Source organism: Cibotium barometz, chromosome 42, assembly GCF_041138505.1.
Source record: "Cibotium barometz isolate CiBa-2024 chromosome 42, ASM4113850v1, whole genome shotgun sequence".
Taxonomy (NCBI): Eukaryota; Viridiplantae; Streptophyta; class Polypodiopsida; order Cyatheales; family Cibotiaceae; genus Cibotium; species Cibotium barometz.
Window position 1 is genome coordinate 34,088,343 of NC_141087.1, and position 11,382 is coordinate 34,099,724.

The 11,382-nt window shown below is 38.1% G+C and overlaps 1 long non-coding RNA gene across 1 annotated transcript in view; it reads left to right on the top strand.

The window, feature by feature from the left end:
• LOC147614413 (uncharacterized) overlaps positions 1-8,197 on the top strand; it is a 52,328-nt gene extending 44,131 nt beyond the window's left edge. The window contains exon 3 of the long non-coding RNA XR_015263041.1: positions 7,927-8,197. This is a non-coding gene — a long non-coding RNA (uncharacterized LOC147614413). The remainder of the gene's footprint in view (positions 1-7,926) is intronic.
• Positions 8,198-11,382: the final 3,185 nt, after the last annotated feature.

Sequence of the window (11,382 nt, forward strand, 5' to 3'; positions counted from 1 at the left end):
GTGACGGATAGGGGCGGGATAGTGATGGATGCGAGGGGGAAAGAGGTAATGGAGTACATGCGTGGGGTAGTATCAAACTTGTATAGAAATTATTTTATTAAATTTAAAGATCAAAATAGCCGATTAGTTGGGGAGGTGATAGAGGCTGTACATAGTCGGTACCCCAATTCCCCACATGCTACATTCTCGGATGTATGGGGAAGGATGCGAATAAGGGAGATCTTAAGTAATAAAAGATCTCACCTTAAAAAACTCGCGTACGATAATGGGCTAAATGTAGCTGCGGGTGGCTATCCTACCGAGAAACCTGCCACTGCGCACAAACGCGAGTGGAAGGAGGCAAAGAAACGAGCAGAGGGTGGCGTGAAGAGCAGGCAGCATGTGGAGGCATGACGGATCTAGATGGAGACCATTGGATCTTCGCATTTCGGATCTGGCGACGTCGAGTCATGGGAGGCAGAGTTCGTATCTTGCCACTTTATTTGATTGTTTACTTAATTCATTGATTCTATGATTGTTTTAATCTTACAAATTGTGTTGATTATGATACAGCGACGGGTTACGGGGAGGAAGCCCACAGCCCACGATACTGGGTATGCTCATCGGCATAGCAGACGTGACACGTGGGCCATCTTCAGAGCCGAGGGACGTATTACGGACGCACAGTTTGAGATGGCCATGAGACCATACGGTCGACAGGTACTTGAAAACTCTAAACGAATGATTTTGGTTTATTGAATTACATATATATATACTTATATACTATATATTACTTGAACAGGCACAAGCTGCTGATGATCCACCCGCCGCCACTGCAGAGGGTGGACGTGAGCACTACTCATCGGACATTCCGACCGATGTGAGCTCATCTGAGCATGGAGGGAGCACCGAGTCATCATCTGGGTCTGAGTAGTACTCAGATTATAGTATCACATTCCATATTGAGGATGTGGTTGTATATATTTTTTTGTAAACTGAAGCCATGGGCTACTTTGACATATGGACTCCCTTGTATATATGTGTAAAATTTTGATAGTAATATTGAATCGTGAATCGATAGTATTGCATTCATGTCTGTCTTGAATCGTGTATTGACAATGTATGCATTCATGTCGTTCTTGTCTTAATCTTCCTCGTGGATATGTTCTTCGTGGATGGTCCAATGCACCAAAAAAAAAATCCAAAGAGTGTTATTGGGTGCTGGAATGCTGGAACAGCATTCAGGTACCAAATAGCACTCTCTGGATTTTTTTTTGCACTCTGTTCGCGTGTATAAACGCGTCAGAACTACATAAAGTCACGTGTATATACGCGGATAATCTATAAAATATGCGTGTATAAACGCGTCAAATTTGAGAAATACGTGTGTATAAGCGCATCTAAAGTCACAAAATACGTGTATAGACGCTTGTATCAGTGCGTCTAAATGCAGCTGAACTGACAGAATGCGTGTATACGCCCGTGTATATGCCCGTGAACAGACCTATACACGCGCTTTTACATGCATGTCTCTGGCCGCGATTATACACGCGCTGATATACGGGCCCGCTACTTTTTTTCACAAGTCATTTTTAGCGGCTAGGAGCGCGGGTATGAACCCGATCCCTTGTAGTGTATGCATAAAGCATGCATGAGGCCTTATGCATAAAGCCTATGCATAAAGCTATGCAAGAGGCTGTATTCATAAAGTTATGCATGAGACTCATGCATAAAGCACTATGCAAGCCATGCTAGCCTAAACTAAACCGTATCCCGGCACTATGCATTAAGCATGCATGCATAGATTAAGCTCTATGCATGTATAAAGGCCTATGCATAGAGCTTAATCTATGCATTAAGCTCTACGAATAGAGCTTAATGCATAGATTAAGCTCTATGATTAGAGCTCTATTCATAGATTAAGCTATGCATAGAGGACCTACATAACAAAACACCTCTTTTTGGTTAGATAAAAATAGAGGAAAGAGAGGATAAAAAGATACGAAAGAGAGAAAAGATAGGAAAGCACTTACCTCTTTTTGGTGATGTTGAAAGAGAAGATTAGAAGACCTACAAAAGTAACAAAAGGGTGAGGAAAGGATTAGTAATGCATATATACAAAAGCCCTAAGAACCTAATGCATACATACAAAATCGAAAAGATTAAGCTCTATGCATATAGCTTAATCTATGCATAGATCTCTATGCATTATGAATGCATGCATAGAGCTTAATCTATGCATTAAGCTCTACGAATAGAGCTTAATGCATAGATTAAGCTCTATGATTAGAGCTCTATTCATAGAGCTTACATAGATTAAGCTCTATGTATAGAGGATGTACAAAACAAAACCCCTCTTTTTGGTAGATAAAATTAGAGAAAAGAGAGGATAAAAAGATAGGAAAGAGAGAAAAGCACTTACCTCTTTTTGGTGGTGTTGAAAGAGAAGATTAGAAGACGTACAAAACCGACAAAAGGGTGAGGAAAGGATTAGTAATGCATACATACAAAAGCCCTAAGAACCGAAAGCATACATACAAAATCGAAAAGAAAGGAAAGAGAGAAAAGCATTTACCTCTTTTTGCTGAAGTTGAAAGAGAGGATTATAAGACCTACAAAACAAAACAAAAAGCTGAGAAAAGAATTAGTGATACAAAATCCTAAAAGTGTGAATATCATGGATACACAAGGAGGTTTAAGCCTTATGCATATGGAGGTTTAAGTATAAGCCTCTTATGCATAAGGCCTCTTAGGCTTATGCATAAGAGGCCTCTTAGCCTCTTATGCATAAGAGGCCTCTTAGGCTTATGCATAGGCTTATGCATAGGAGGCCTCTTAGGCTTATGCATAGGCTTATGCATAGGCTTATGAGGCCTCTTAGGCTTATGCATAGGCCTATGCATAGGCTTATGCATAAGCCTAAGAGGCCTCCTATGCATAGGCTTAAGAGGCCTCTTAGGCTTATGCATAGGCTTAAGAGGCCTCTTAGGCTTATGAGGCCTCTTAGGCTTATGCATAGCCTTATGCATAGGCTTAAGAGGCCTCTTAGGCTTATGAGGCCTCTTAGGCTTATGCATAGGCTTATGCATAGGCTTATGAGGCCTCTTAGGCTTATGCATAGCCTTATGCATAGGCTTAAGAGGCCTCTTAGGCTTATGCATAGGCTTATGCATAAGAGGCCTCTTAGGCTTATGCATAGGCTTATGCATAAGAGGCCTCTTATGCATAGGCTTATGCATAAGAGGCCTCTTAGGCTTATGCATAAGAGGCCTCTTATGCATAAGAGGCCTCTTAGGCTTATGCATAAGAGGCCTATGCATAAGAGGCCTCTTAGGCTTCCATATCCCTTGCTCTCTTATAATTATATGTTTTGAAAAAAATACTTGATTTTTATCTTTTTTCCTTTTATTTCTTTGCAGAAATTTTTACGAATGGCTAGAATTACGATGGAAGCATCCTTCATTTCAAAGTAGTCTCACATGATCATTTACTCTGATGAAGTTTTCAAAGGCTGGCTTGAAATCATGGTGAAGCAAAACAAGAAACCAACTACCACAGTTTTCAGATGTCTTGCTGGGCTAGATGAACAAGAAGTCAAACAAATACAATCAGAAATCAGATCTGGAAAAATTGTTCTTTCAAAGGGTACTAAGGATGTAGATGTGATTGACATGCCAGAGCGTATCAAGCAGCTCAAGCAAGATAAAATTATTCAAGATGCATTGCTTGTAGAGTTCAACACTCTGAACAAGGACAAACAATGTCAAGATTGGTCAGAATTGACTATCACCTATAGCATCAATGAGGTTGTATACTCAGTTCTTTTGAAGTTATGTGATGTGTATATAAAGTCAAAGCTACAGGTTGGATCAAAGAAGATTGATTTTCCAGTAGAAGCAAGGCAATATGTGGAGTGGAATATCACCCTTAGCAAAGAAAGTTCAACCTTGTCCTTGGATCTTCCTTGGTGTATTTATGCTGTGAGTCTTCCATTCGACGGGAGTTACTACTTGAAGCGCCACCTCAACAATCCAATTTCCATTGGGTTATGTGTTCTGGATAACACTGAAGATTTGGGAAGAAATATGCATTAGGATGTGGAATCATTTTGTAATCTTTTGAACGGCATTATGATCATTACAGCAGTTGGTAGATCTTTGCCATCCCAATATGTGTTGCTTACCTTTCTAAATATTACAGATTTTATTCACTTGCAAAATGCTTTAAAACATTTGAGTGGCATAGCAAAGGAACAATATAATGGGGCATTGCATTTTCGACGTGACAACCGATGCATTGGTGCAATAGAGTTCTTCACATCCTTAGTGTTTTTCAGCAAGGGAGATGCCTTTCAAGGACTAGCAGATGTTCCTGATCCAGGTACACAAGCGACAATATTGGATACTGGACTTCTTGATATAGATAATGAAGATGTTAAAACTATCCCAGACATTGAGTTTCTAAGAATCAAGAAGAATCTTTTGATCAAGCAATGTATTCGAAAGTATTGCAGAGAAGGCTGCAAGCTTGTTGATCTTTTCAGTAATGGCTACATCATCGAGCTAGGGCTAGCACTAAATAAGGAAGTGATTTGCCTAGTGGAGAGTATTGAAGATCAAAGAAAGATGGGAACAAGGCTTCTTGACTTTGCAAAGTCAAGAAATGAGCAACCAGTACCGCCTATTTCTAACAATCCAAGGAATACCACGGAAAGGTCGAGCCATGGTGAAGTTCGTTCAGCTCGAGATTTTTTGGATTTTGAAGACAGTATGTAACTTCTTAATGGGCTTTCCTTGTATCTTCAATACTTTGATTTGGTGATGTTTTGACTTGTTATATCCTTGGTTCATTTTTTAGTAGTATTTTTGTAGCTCTCTCCAAATTGGGCTTTGGAATCCAGAATCACCAAGTTATGGATCCTAACATGTTCATTGACAAATTCACTTTTTACATAACCAATTGGTGAATTTGGAAAGCCTACTTAGTGGTCGCACAATGGCCAGTTGGTGAATCTGAAAATCTTGCTTATAAATCTAAGATGATAGAGCTAGAGATCCTCTCATTACTTCAATCCTATCCTGTGGTAGATCTAGATTTCAATAGGTCTACAATTTGGTGGAGCTGGCTACCTCTTCAAAGTGGTGGACCAAGAATCCATTAAAGTCTAGCTACCTCTTCAAAGTGGTGGAGCTAGGCCAATGCACCCCACCCCAAAGAGTTTTTGCAGAGCATCCATTTAAGTCTAGCTCTACCATATGGTTGAGCTAGGCCAATGCATTTCTAGCTCCACCACATGGTAGAGCTAGTTCAAATGCAATTCTAGCTCCTTGGTTCTTGTCACGTGCGATGAGCTAGAACCCATTGAAGTCTAGACCTAGAACCTATGGAAGTCTACTGGCTCCACCCATAAAGAAGCTATCTTGATTCCCAACTCAACCACGTGGTAAAGCAAGACTTATAAATTTCAGCTCTACCATATGGAAAATCAAAAACATCTAAAATTTTAGCTTTACCATATAGTTGAGTGGTTTTGTGTTTCTTACCTCCACCTACTCTTGGAGCTCAAGAGTGGATCTCAAGGCCTACTTCCAACAAGAGCTCCCTTGCAAACTGGCTCTACCAAACGGTAGAGCTAGAATAATGGGTGTATTTGGAAATCCATTTTAAACCCTCCAATTCTAGAGTGAGCAACTAGAATTGATAATTGGTATCCAAACATGATTTCCTTTTAGATTACACCAATAAACATGTGTTAAGAGTGAGTGTTACAATTGTAAATTCTTTTAGTTTGAAAGATTGTTGAGTCAATGTTACTTTTTTTTCTTTTAGATCCCGAAATTGAGATAGTAGCACTAAGTGAAGTAGCTACGACGGAATGCCACAATCAAACTGTGGATGAGAGCTTCTCCCACACATTCAGTGATGTCCATCCAGAAGGTTTAAAGACAAATGCTGACAATGAGATTGGGGTACCTAAATCTCCAACAAATGAAGCAATGGGTGAGAGTTTCCAGCCTGAAGAAGAAGTACCAAGAAGTACCGACACTGCTATCTCCAAGAAATCAGTGTTGACAATTGTGTTGGACCTGAATGGTCTACTACTGAAACGTTGTCAACAACAACCATCTTCAATACATGAAACTATTCAAATGGATTCAAAACGATATATTGTACTAAGGCCAGGATGTATCCAATTCTTGAAGATTTTATTAAAAAATATTAATGTTGGGATCTGGTCAACAGCGACAGAGAGTAATGTTCTTCAAATATTAAGAATATTACAAGACAGATCAGGAGAGATATTGCCTTTTTTGTAGTTTGGGCTCAAGAGGCTTGCAAGAAGGATAAAAGTGGTAAAATAGCTAGACCTGATAATCCAACAGTTCAGGTAATGTTCAAGCCATTGTCAAAAATTACTTCATGTTTTGATTGTGATGCTCGTAGAACGGTTCTTATTGATGACTCTCCATATAAGGGATGTGCTTCTCCTGATAATAATTATATATATCCTGTAAAGTTTGATGAAGAAAGGATGGTCGACAATATTCTCATTGATGAGCTGCTCCCTTACTTATTGCAGCTTGATGAGAGTGAAGATGTGCGTGAGATCATTGGCTCTAATCGCTACGGACAACCTCCAGTATCCAATGAAAATGAATACAGAGGTGTGGTAGATTTTTGGAGAAAGCGCGATTTAAATTGGTCACAGAAGACAATCTACACTGATAGGCTACCACTATCAGAGATTATACAAAAGTATGTCAACAATCAAGAGGTATTAGCGAGACAATATGAAAACAAAAGAGAAGAGATAATAGAAATTATGGCAAAAGAACGAGTCAGTATTGCTAGCATGAGGGGACCACAAGTGATTTCTCTAGCTAGAAAATTGGGTTCTACCACAACGCACTTGAAGGCAGCCAATGCAAGGGCTTTCATAAACAAGGTATTAAATGAGTACAATCTTCTCCAACGGGATAGACATAACTAAGGTACTACCCAACATAAATGATAATTATAACTAAATACATGATTTAATACAACAATTGTGTATTCACAATGAAGAAACTTAATTTATGATGGTTTCTTGCATATTTATTTCAAGGATATTGTTCCAAGGAGTATTCACTTAAAGAAGCCATTTGTCACCAAGGATTGTATTTTTTTTGGAGGAATTTTATCTTTTTGTAATCATGAATTGACAAGAAATTTTGTGTTGTTTTTAAAGTAGTGGCAAATGTATTACTCTTCAAATAATTTTATAAATGTTGGAGTGCACTCTACTATAAGGGGCCTCCTAATTTGAAAATGTATGGAAGCTTGATCTTTGCATTCTACCTCCACGACATGGTAGAGCTAGACTTGAAAGCGTTCTAGCTCTACCATATGGTAGAGCTAGATCAATGCATTCTAGCTCTTCCACGTCACCACACATGGTTGAGTTGGACTTCAAACCATTCTAGTTCTACCATGGGGTCTATCTAAAATATTTTGATACAGATCTACCACGTGCTAGAGCTGGACTTCAAATATTATTTCTAATTTTGCCATGGGATCGAGCTAGAATACTTTGATATAGCTCTATCACATGGTAGAACTAGATTTAAAAATATTCTAGCCCTACCACATGGTTGAGCTAGAACAGTGCATTCTAGCTCTACCACGTGGTTGATCTAGATCAATGCATTCTAATTTCACCACATTCTGATACCTGCTAGCACATTTTGTCGTGTCTTTTTAGAATCAAATGGAAAGAGTCTTTGCATCTTGGGTCATTTTGTAATGCAACTAAAGTCAACATTTTAAAATAGTATATAGTTTAATGTTAGTGTGCATAGTCACATTTGTTTTATAATTGTTTAAAATCTATCTTTGCATAAAAGTAGTTGTAACATGCCTTCCCCCACATGCCCACCTTTATCATTAAGCATGCTCATTTTTTTCTAGGTCATGTGATTGATTCTAATTGGCAGAGGCGACTTCTTCGTCACAGAGCATTAGTACGTCACATGTCCAAGAAAATCCAGAGTGTACGAAGACAGTTGGTTCAGCGCCGTCTTGACCGTCTATGGGAAATTGATGCAAGGTTGCGCTTTGTGCATCCCTCCGAGGGGGTTATCATACTGACATGGTATTCGTCAGACCCAATATGCGTACCCCTACGCAAAGAGGATGATAGGAGGGCTATTATTCTAAACCTTAATGGTTTGTTGTGCCATGTTGTCGAAACCCAATATGATGAGAAGAATCCTCCTTATAGCAACGAGTTGGTAAAATATCCAATTAACCAATATCGTTATGTCCTATGTTACAAGGATGCACATGAGTTCTTAGATTGGTGTATTCAATTCTTTTATGTTTTTATTTGGAGCGCATGTAGGAGAACTAAGCTCTCTGGAATAATTGACACAGTATTTCCACAACAAAAGCCCAAGTTTGCAGGTGTTCTCTCACAAGAGCATTGTTCAAAATCCACATGGGTTGTGCAGAATAGACAAGTTTTCTTTAAAAAGCTTGAGACCTTTTGGGGTCTCCATCCTTTGTACAACAAGAAAAATACATTGATAATTGATGATAGCTACTATAAGGTGTTTAAGAATGAACGAGGAACCTGGTTAATAGTCTGAGAATTATACCATCAACCTTCCAAGGAAAGGTATAGTTTTTTGACAGAAGATTTAAGAAATTGGTTGTTTTTATGGCTACAGAATGAAGATCGACAAGAGTATACATGGGATAATGCCTTTGAAGAAAAACCTAACCAATTCTCAGATGATGTGATGAAGAAATGGCTTGAAGAAGAGAAATTGGAAGTAGAGAATAGGAAAAAGGCAGAGGTGTGGAAGCAACAGCAGGAGGCTGATGCTGAGGCAGAGAGGCAAGAACAACTTGAAATTCAAAGAAAGCAAAGAGAGGAGGCTAAAGCTGAGGCAGAGAGGCAAGCAGAGAGTGAAAATCAAGCAAAGCAACAAGAGGAGGCATCATGAAAGTAATACACCACCATGAAGCTCATTTTGTTTGTCCCTAATATAATCAAATGTAGAGGATGCAAGTATTTTGGCCTTTTTTTAATGTAATAAAAAGCCATATATTGAAATATGATATTGTAATCAGGCCTCTTATGGAGCATACTGTTCAAATGTTTGCCTTTGCAAAGCATTGAACAAATTCTAGCACAAGCAATAAATTCATGTTCATTTACAATGTCTTATTATAATTGAATCATAAATGGAGTGCATCCTTCTCTAAGGGGACTCCTTTTATCCTTTTATCTTTTGGTCAAAGTTTGCAAATTATTATTTTTTTAGTAAGAGTAGGTGAAGACTTTTAACTATCATTTTGACAAAGGTCATCCTACTGCAAGGAGACTCTTTCTATCTTTAGTAATGTTAATTTGTAGTAGTTGTGTATATAAGGAAACTTTCACCATGTCAAATTATAAATTCTTGTTTCAAATTATTTAGTCTTTGTTCATTACAATGCAGTCTTAAAATTGTAGAGTGCATCCTACTCTAAGGGGACTCTCAATATACAATCTCTTGTATCAATGTTTTTACTTGGGGGTCTAGATTGAACAAATGGTAGATCTTGGTTCTTTCAATGCGTTCTTGCTCCACGTGGTAGAGCTAGCATTCTATGTCTATATCTACCATGTGGTGGAGCTACCATCCATTGAAGTCTAGCTGTATAATTTCATGGAGCTAGCTAGCTCCACCATGTGGTATCTTATTGAGCTCTAGCTTCACCATGTGGTGGAGGTAGCAGCCATGGTCTCTTCATGGAATTTTGGCCTTACCACATGGTGGAGCTAGTATCCATGTGTGGTAGACCTAAACCTTTGGAAGTCATAAAATACGACTAGAATTTTGAGTCTAGATCTACCGTTTGGTGGAGCTTGCATCCACTGAAGTCTAGCTCTATAATGTCCAAGTGGTGGAACAGGATCTAGAATGGATGTCATGGATCAAGAAATTCTTTTCAGCTCTATAACAGACAAGTGCTAGATCTAAAGTGAAGAGATAAAGTGATTGACGTTGGACTGCTAGCCCATGCTAGCTAGACACCTCAATATGAGCAACAAGTCAAATATCTCGCTACATTGTCCATTTCAGATAAATAACTACACGAGTTTTCTTCAAAAAAGTTCATTTCTTTTGGGGTCTCCATGTTTTGTACAACAACAAGAATACATTGAAACTCGATGATAGCTACTACAATGTGTTCAACAATCAAGATGATAATCAAGATAATAATTGAGAGAATAATCTAAGTGTGTAATCTTGTGAGTACACAAAATGAATATGCTTAAAAAGAAGCTCAATACCTCATTCAACCAATACACCCCCATGACACTAGTACATTTTGTTACTCCCTTTTGTAATTGAATGTAAATGGTCTTTGTAAATGGTCTCTATTATAATAAAATATAAAGGGTCTTTGTAATATGGCCATCTTCGCGAAGCGTGCTATTCAATTGTGTGCCTTTTGCAAGGCATTGAACATATTTTAACACAAAAAAATAAATTCAGTTTCATTTACAATGTTTAATTATACTGGAGTCGTAGATGGAGTGCATCCTACTCTAAGGAGACTCCTTTTATCTATTGACAAAGTGCATCATACTTTAAGGGGACTCTTTAGTAGAATAAGCTTCATCAAAATGAAATCTTTTAACCATAATTTTGACAAAGTGCATCCTACTCAAGGAGACTCTTTCTATCTTTAATAATGTTAATCTGTAGCGATTGTATATATAAGTATAATACCTTCACCACCTCAATTTATAAAATCTTGTTCATTTTGTCTTGTTCATTACAATGAAGCTTTAAAATTGGAGAGTGCATCCTACTCTAAGGGGACTCTCAAAATACAATCTCTTGTATCAATGTTTGTAATTGGGGGTCTAGATCAATCAAATGTTATATCTTGGTTTCTTATGGACTGTAGAATTGCCAAGTGGTGGATCTAAAAATCTTTAAATCCTCCTCAATGTGTTGTAGCTCCACATGGTAGAGCTAGCTCAAAATTCTAGCTCTACCATGTGGTGGAGCTAGAACCCCTTAAAATCAAAATTACACCCCCATGATACTAGCACATTTTGTTACTTCATTTTATAATTGAATGTAAATGGTCTTTGAATATGGTCTCTAGTATAACAAAATATAGAGGATCTTTGTAATTTGGCCAACTTTGGGAGCAGACTGTTCAATTGTGTATCTTTGCAATGCATTGAACAATTTTTAACACAATAAATAAATTCATAGATGGAGTGCATCCTAGTCTAAGGAGACTCCTCTTATGCATCCACAATATGCATCCTACTTTAAGGGGACTCCTTTTATCCAGCTATCTTTTGGTTGTTAATGCAAAAGTTTTATTATTTCTTTAGTAGAATTAGCTTCA